Genomic DNA, 7,500 nt, shown 5'->3' with positions numbered 1-7,500 from the left:
GTATTATCTTTGCACGGTAGCCATCTTGTGTTATGTCGTCTCGACTCGCCTGAGAGCTGAGAAACGTTTCTCAAGAGTGGCGGTTCAGTCATTCTCTTAACTTTCTATAAATGGTAGACTAAATCCTGTCAAGTCATAAAAAAAACGTCGCTTTAGGGGTAAACACAAACAAATCTACACATCCCGTAGAAGCAGAGGGTTTTGGAAGGAGAACACAGGGTTTTATGTGGGAGCCGGAGGGGCCAGAGATGAAGAGAGTAATAGTTAGACTGCGGCCACTGTGGTATGCAGACGGTCATGAAAGCTTGACAGGACCTGTTGAATCTTGCAAATTCATTTGCTGAATTGTGAAATTTAACCTTTTATCTGAAGGGTGCCTGTTGCATCCTTATGCGCCATAAATTAGGGGTTATCAGATCAATACCGGAAGAAGCAACAGTAACTTGATCCAGCTGTCAATGTATAGATAGATGTGTCATCATCACTGTCATCATCATCGTCATCACCATCATCATCATCATCATCATTAACATCATCATCTGGTATAAAACTGGCTTAGACTGGTATTTTATGCTGCAGTTGTGAGACATTATGCACCTGTGAAAAAGGAGGGGGGCGTCAGGGTGAAAGAGAAAGGGAGGAGAAGAGTGAGAGAGAGAGAGAGAGAGAGAGAGAGAGATGAAAGATGAAAGATGAACTTGAAAAAGATTAAATCCACTTTATTGTCATACAATGCATATGCATGCATTTGACACACCCACGCGCGTGCAGGAAGCGGTGACCAGAAACACATACACACACACACACACACATGCAGATGTGGTCAGCTCATGATGAAACTGACTTCTGGGAGGGGGGGGGGGCAACACTAATTTACAACGTGTAACTGCAATATATCCACTGTCCAACTACTTCAGTCTGGCACCTAGCCAGGTAAGTGGTGCTTCTCCTCAGTAGAAACAAGCCTCAAGTCCTTCCTGCTGATACTGACGTCTCAGAACATGTATTCAGGCTCTGGATATACGTTTTTTGAATAGCTATACTATCATCTAATCTATAGTGATATTTAAAAACAAATACGCACAAATCTGAAACACCATGAGTATAATAGTTCCCACTCTACAGTAGGTGGCGCTCCACATAGCACACTGAGCTATCCCTGTTTACTGTACCTGTGGGCTCTGTTACAAAACAACCTATTGTGATATTGTGAGACTCAAATCATGTCGATTGTAAGGGTGTCATACAGTACATTTTGAAGAGCAGAAAACAACTTTTGTGGTGTCAGAAGTCCTACATGCCACAGATGTCTGGCATTGCACGCTGTCAGAGCTGCAGTTAACGAGGAAACTCATCATCTCATGCTCGCCTCCCATTGGTCAGGGGGTCCTGTTGCCGAGGTGTCGACCTGTGATTAGGCCTCCAGTAAATCTTCCCACCCAGGGTGAAGAGGAGAGGTGGTCCCCCAAGTCTGGCCTCTCCAGCGGGGATGAACTCACGGCTGGGTCTGCCCGGATGGCCCGGGGCCAGGTTCTAACTCTCCTCTGTGGAGGAGAAGACGGATAAATTGCCATATTTTCTTATGAACTGTAACCCAATCCCTTTCTGATCTGAGAGTGGAGTCAACCAGGACACAGGGGCGGGTGTATATTATTGGACTGGGATTAAACCAAGGAGCAGCTCACAGGAGCCTCAGAGTGACAGGTAGTTTCACATACCTTCTCTCATTCTCCTCTCAGGCAAATTCCTCTCTCTCTCTCTCTCTCTCTCTCTCTCTCTCTCTCTCTCCTCTCTCTCTCCCCTTTTCCATCTGCTTCACGACCAGACAGCCATCATGTCAGCCCTTAAAGGAAAACCCTCTCCACTTCTAACACTACTAAACTAGCTCAGTGGACTCCACTCTGCAGATGACACAGCGTAGGCACGTCGGCCACTTTCCTCCAGGTCTCTCGCTGGACCCGGAGACAATTACGTCCCACGTCACAGTGGTGTCCTTTGACCCCTGACCTTTTGACAGAGCCAATCGCACGGTTTGTCTCCCTGTAGAGAGCGAACACACAGGCTGAGCACACCGCCGGCCACACCTTGTCTCCCTCCTCGCATCCTGATGCGATGAAGGTGTTGTGACAGAGGTCTGGTCATCCTCACTTCCTGTCAATAATGTACACTTCATTCCGATGGGGATATTTCTCTATCACCATATGGAGCGATATCATTAAAGGATATACTTTCAGTGATTGAGATAGCAGTAGGGCTGGGTTAAAAAAAAACGATTAATCGATTCGGAATCAAATGATTCAGAATCGATTCATGAATCCCCAAATCGATCTTTTATTTAATGAATGAATAAATGAAGGAATGAATAGTTCATTCATTCATTCAATGATTCATTCATTCATTCATTTTTGGAAATCAGTATCGATACCCAGCCGTAGTATTTATGTGTTGCATAACTTGGGAGTCATGTAATTAAGGTTACAGCAAAAAAAAAAAAACACTTTAGTAACACTTACCAAATTGTTATTGAATCGAATCGAATTGAATCTTGATAATCTATTCTGAACCTTGTGAATCAGAATCGAATCGATTCTTGAAATTCGAATCGATACCCAGCCCTAGATAGCAGCGCTGTTGATCAGCCCTCTCCGATCCCACAGCTGTCGAGTGACCATCAAGCGACAGCGCGTAGGAGAGTAACCGGGGCTCTCCACCCCCCCCCCCCCCCCCTCCCTCAACGGTAGCTAATCTCCGTAGCCGCGGCCTGCGTGTCGGAGTACAGATAGTCAGTCGCCTCTAATGATGCATACTTCCCCTGTGGAAGGCAGGTAGAGGAGAGGCTGTGCTAGCCTGTGCTTGTCTGGCGCTGGGAATGCCCATTAACACTCGTTCCCCCTGGGGTGGCGACCACCTGAGCTATCAAAGACAACCATGTCTGCAACATTCTCCCCCATCCCCTCCCTCCCTCTCTCCCTCCCCCTCTCACCTGCTCCCCACCGAGAGTGCTAGTGTTGTACAGTACGGTATGATATACTGATATGCGGTACAGTTGAGTGGGTTCAGGCTTCATTCATGGAAGAGGACAGCACGGCCCACGTGGAGTTCCAGATAGCAAGCGGATCTGGGCCATATATGGGCCGGAACTAAGCCACAAGGGCCAGATCTGGCCTGTATATGGTCCAGATCCGCTTGCTATCTGGGGTGCTGGTCTGTCTCGTTAGCAATGTGACACAGTTTGGCGATGAAAGCCAGTTTCTCAAAAACCCGACACCAAGCATATAACACACACACACACACACACACACACACACACACACACACACACACACATAACATGGGTCATTATAAGCAGGTGGGTATCTGCAGCAGATCACTGTTTGAGCACAAGACCTCACACGGCAGGCTAATCGCCACGTGGAGAACAAAACACATCGGCATTCGAGTAGATCGCTTCAAATCAGTCCCATAACTGTCTCTCCCTCTGTGTGCTTGGTCTCTGGAAATTCACCACTCCCCATGTCTGTTCTTAAACCCATAATAGACACGTGTCCCTTGGCTTCCCCTCCCTGGTGTGTGTGCGTGTCCCTGAAACACAACACAAGCTAATCTAGAGCTGCAGATAATGCTAATTGGGGAAAGGGACCATCGATCAAGACCAGAATACTCGTGAGCACGCTCGGGCGTGCATACTGTAGCTTAATCATGAGCTTTTTATTAGATAGTAGGCCTGCAACCATAGTCTGTTGTATCGATTTTTGCGTGATTCTATCTATTCCAGTTTTATGTTGTTGTTGTTGTTGTTGTTGTTGTTGTTGTTGTTGTTGTTGTAAACAGTGCTGGGCCACTTGTGCGAAACACTTTTTATTTGAGTTGATCATCGTATGCTTTTGTATCTGATGCAACGAGATGGCACCTGTCCTGGGGGTTAATCCTAATAAAGGGCTTCAGTATCTGACAGTCTTCACAGGTGTCCAGGTGCTCTGACCTCAGCTGCTCTCAGCTCGGCTCCCCCCTCCCGTGTGGGGCGTCCTGGCAGGGTAGTCTACGGTAGCCATGAAGGGTCATACTGTTACTGCTATCTCATCTCATCCATGTTTACTCCCAGAGCCAAGTAAAGGGACCCAGACTAAGACGAGACAATAGAGACAGTGGAACTGGAAAACAAAATATATTGAAGTCTCTCTTTTGCTGGACTGACCTTTGGCAGTATAACTCATCCCAGCAAACAGATAACTGGCAGTATAACTCATCCCAGCAAACAGATAACTGGCACACAGTCGTGTTAGGATGTGTGATGTCCATTAATACAGCTGTCAGGGGGACCCTACACCCTTTCCGATGTACAGGGGCCCGGGACGTCCTGAGGTCCTGGGACAACATGACCCTGGTTCAGACTACCACTCATACAAAACAACGAGGGTATCACAGGCTTTATTTTGAGGTCTTCTTATGTGAGATTGTGGAATTATCAGAATGAAAAACAAATCAGCACATGTAAACAAGTTGTAACCTGTAACTCCACGAATGATCCGTTCGTGACAATGAAACAGTGGAAGCCTGTGTAACAAGTTAGGATTGATTTGCCCTACTGTACGCTGTACTGTACAGACACATATGTGAAAGGCAGGTCTGTCCCTTGACTGTGGGTGGTTAATTATACCCTTAATATGGTGTGTGATATGTGATTATTTATACTCCAGTTTGAGACATTCGTTTTGATCTTCTGTTGTTTCATAGTAAATATATAATTCTTGTTTTTGTTTTGTTTGTTTTTATACAAAGACGATACCTCAAATGCAATCAAATGCAACAAACAATGTTGGAGTTGGAAAAATATCTGAAAATTTGAGGTGATGGTAAATGGTAAATGGACTGCACTTATATAGCGCTTTTCCACCTTAGCGGCACTCAAAGCGGGGAGTGGGGTAGGAAACAACCTCCAAAATGGCCTCCTCCTCATGCCAAAGTTGATTGCAGGTCTGTGGGCTGTCCCTCACTGCCCACCCTCGTCAGCTCCCTGGCCCAAGAGTTTCTGTCTGCCGTCAGCTGCTGTTGCTCCCTCTCCAGCTCCTAGAGAGGGGGACTACAGAGACTAAAGAGGGACAAGTGAGACTAGAGGGGACCAGCAGAGAGACTAGAGGGGGACTACAGAGACTAAAGGGGACTAGAGAGACAAGAGGGGGACTAGAGATACTAAAGGGGGACAAGTGAGACTAGAGGGGACCAGCAGAGAGACTAGAGGGGGACTAGAGAGACTAAAGGGGACTAGAGAGACAAGAGGGGGACTAGAGATACTAAAGAGACTAGAGGGGGACTAGGGAGACTAGTAGGGGCCTAGAGAGACAAGAGGGGGACTAGAGATACTAGAGGGGGACTAGAGAGACAAGAGGGGGACTAGAGATACTAAAGAGACTAGAGGGGGACTAGAGAGACTAGAGAGACTAGAGAGACAAGAGGGGGACTAGAGAGACTAGTGGGGGCCTAGAGAGACTAGAGGGGGACTAGAGAGACTAGTGGGGGCCTAGAGAGACTAGAGGGGGACTAGAGATACTAGAGGGGGACAAGAGAGACTAAAGAGACTAGAGGGGGACTAGAGAGACTAGAGGGGGACTAGAGAGACTAGAGGGGGACTAGAGAGACTAGAGAGACTAGAGAGACTAGAGGGGGACTAGAGAGACTAGAGGGGGACTAGAGAGACTAGAGAGACTAGTGGGGGACTAGAGAGACTAGAGGGGGACTAGAGAGACTAGGGACTCAGGCAAGACCACAACAGCTGTTTGCACTGTAAGAATCTCGATGGTAACGATGCTTGCGTTCTTATCATGTACATGACAAAACAAGGAATTTATTTGAACTGATAAGAACTGAAATTCAAGATTCTTTATTGCCATGTATAACAAGTACAATGGAATGCTTACTCCCCATTCGCTCCTGTGGCATACATTCTAAACATACAAATGCAAAGAATAAATGTCTTAGAATGCATTAGACATGTATGTTTTATGGTGTAAACATGTTCTGATGGTATTTCAAGATACTTTTAGGCCAGGGGACCAAACTAAAACGTTTTGGGGTTTTTTGGTCCTTGCATCACCATTCCAACATTTGCAGAACTTTTAATGACATTATCGTATTTTTTGCAGAACATTTAGTACCTATAATGAATACTCACCCTGGCAGCTGAACCACATCCTAGCCCCCTAGAAGCATGTGCCCTGACCCCCCCAAAAAATACACAATAACAGCCAAGCTTAAATATAGAACTAAATCTCACGTCTCTGACCCCTGGTCCAGAACACAGACAGCATATTAAGATGAGGTATTTTTCTTTTAGTTAAGCTGCTGCTCACTTCACTCAATACTACACTACGACCTAGCACACTAGCGTCCTGTAGTCCACGATCAGCTGGTCTGGCTGATGTTGAGCAAGACCATAGGAAGGGTAGGGGTAGGGTAGTGTGTGTGTGTGTGTGTGTGTGTGTGTGTGTGTGTGTGTGTGTGTGTGTGTGTGTGTGTGTGTGTGATAGAGAGAGAGAGAGAGAGAGAGAGAGAGAGAGAGAGAGAGCTCATTCACTGTCTTATTCGGGTGCTGCAAGTTCTGCTGCCTGACAAATTAATTAACAGTATTTATCACTTCAATTACTTTTTAATTGGGTTTTAATTACAATTTAGTGTATAAGTACTGGATATGAGGGGACTTAGTAACCATATGTTTGCCATGTAAAGTGTAGATATTGATATGACAAAGTTTGATTTTGCATAAGCTACAGTATGAATAGGCATCCTTTATTCATAAGTGACAGAAACAAAGGTTCATTCAAGGGGAAAAGTGAAGGTTAATAAAAGGTTCAGGTAGCCTACCACTGATATTTTGCACATCCTCCTTAGTTTTACGCTACCTTGGCTCGTTTGATATGTGAACAGTTATTATGAATGGCATCAATGTGCAGTGCAGTTTGAAGTAATTGCTCAGAGAGAGAGAGAGAGAGAGAGATCATTTTTATTTTCCATGTACCACCAGCTCTTTGGCACAGTGAGGAGCAGCTGGAGGGTCTCCCTGCATGTCTTGATTTCCTTCTCACTCTCCAAAACTTAAACTTAAAACAGGACAGCAGTTGGCGTTATAGAGAGACCATGGTGTAGGACTTATTCCGTCCTGTAGATGGCGCTGTTACTCTTTGTGATAGTGGTGAATTAGTTCATGAGCGGGGTGTTTATTATGCGGCTGTGTCTCTCTACTCAATGTCATGTGTGAATAAAGCTCGTGTTGTCCTTATGATGTCACTGGCGAGGTGTGAGCAAAGGTATGTACTGTAAATAGACATGTAGGCCTGTATTTTACCAATTAACATGTTCTGACTGCGCTTCCGTTTTACACACACAACCACATCACCTGGCTGACAAGGTAATTATAGAAAATAAGTGTGGAAATATTTCCCTCTTTCCCACACCTGGTGCTAACCTCACCAGATAGACATCATAGGGATGTATATATAGATAGCC

This window comes from Borostomias antarcticus (genome assembly GCF_949987555.1).
Source record: "Borostomias antarcticus genome assembly, chromosome: 11".
NCBI lineage: Eukaryota > Metazoa > Chordata > Actinopteri > Stomiiformes > Stomiidae > Borostomias > Borostomias antarcticus.
Note: the sequence above shows the minus strand (reverse complement) of the source record.